Here is an 805-nt window from a genome sequence, read left to right as displayed (position 1 = left end):
CTGCTATCACAACCAGCAGTAAGTTCACGTACATGAAGTTCACATTTAAAAACTTTCCCCAATACCAAATTCAACTAGAAAGTACCATGAAACCAATAAAACTGTACAAAAGTACAAATTGTCAAAGTACACAACAATCCACTTTGAATCTAAACTAGAAAAAACCCATTAGAATTCAACGCTTACTGAAAATTCAGTATTATAATACAAACAATTCCTTCCACTCTCATCAGAATGGAGGGTGGCACACGGGTTATTTTGTGACACCTTCTCATCTCCTGTGGTGTTTCTGACTATTCCAGTTCGCAATAATTTCCTACCACACTCCAGACAAAAGGAGAGCATGCAGGAGAAGGACCAACTGCAGAAAAATTAAAGAGGATGTATCATGCCAGGAGAGGGCATGTATCAGTTGAGAGTTCACAGGCAGCTGCCTAGAAACAGCCACTATGGAAAATGATTTTAGAGGGCTGAGGAGATGGATTCCAGCAGAGAACCAAAGTACAAAACCTTGGCTCTTTCAGAGTAGCTCTTTTTTTAAAAAGAAAAAAATGGAATTGACTCTGGTATGAATAAAGTTTGTATTATGATACTAATACTATCACTGGCCTTCTGTTTTTCTCAGCAATAATTCCATTTCTTCATGGTAATGAAAAACTAAACTTTGAACTTATAATTTTAAGAGCTCTAGAATACAGACCATTGCCAAGAAAAGCATGAGGAAAGCGATATTAACACCTATAGTATTTCCTAACACACCACTACTATTAAAAAACTGAAATAAAAGTTAACAGGTAATAACAAA

The 805-nt window shown here is 36.0% G+C and overlaps 1 protein-coding gene across 7 annotated transcripts in view; it reads right to left on the bottom strand.

Moving 5' to 3' along the window:
- Positions 1-805, bottom strand: part of CACNB2 (calcium voltage-gated channel auxiliary subunit beta 2) — a 168,471-nt gene that overhangs the window by 7,124 nt on the left and 160,542 nt on the right. The window lies entirely within an intron of this gene.

The sequence above is a fragment of the Athene cunicularia genome (genome assembly GCF_003259725.1).
Source record: "Athene cunicularia isolate RWA chromosome 2 unlocalized genomic scaffold, athCun1 chr2_part1, whole genome shotgun sequence".
Classification (NCBI taxonomy): domain Eukaryota; kingdom Metazoa; phylum Chordata; class Aves; order Strigiformes; family Strigidae; genus Athene; species Athene cunicularia.
The sequence above is the reverse complement of the archived record's forward strand: the minus strand, read 5'-3'. Positions and strand labels throughout refer to the sequence as shown.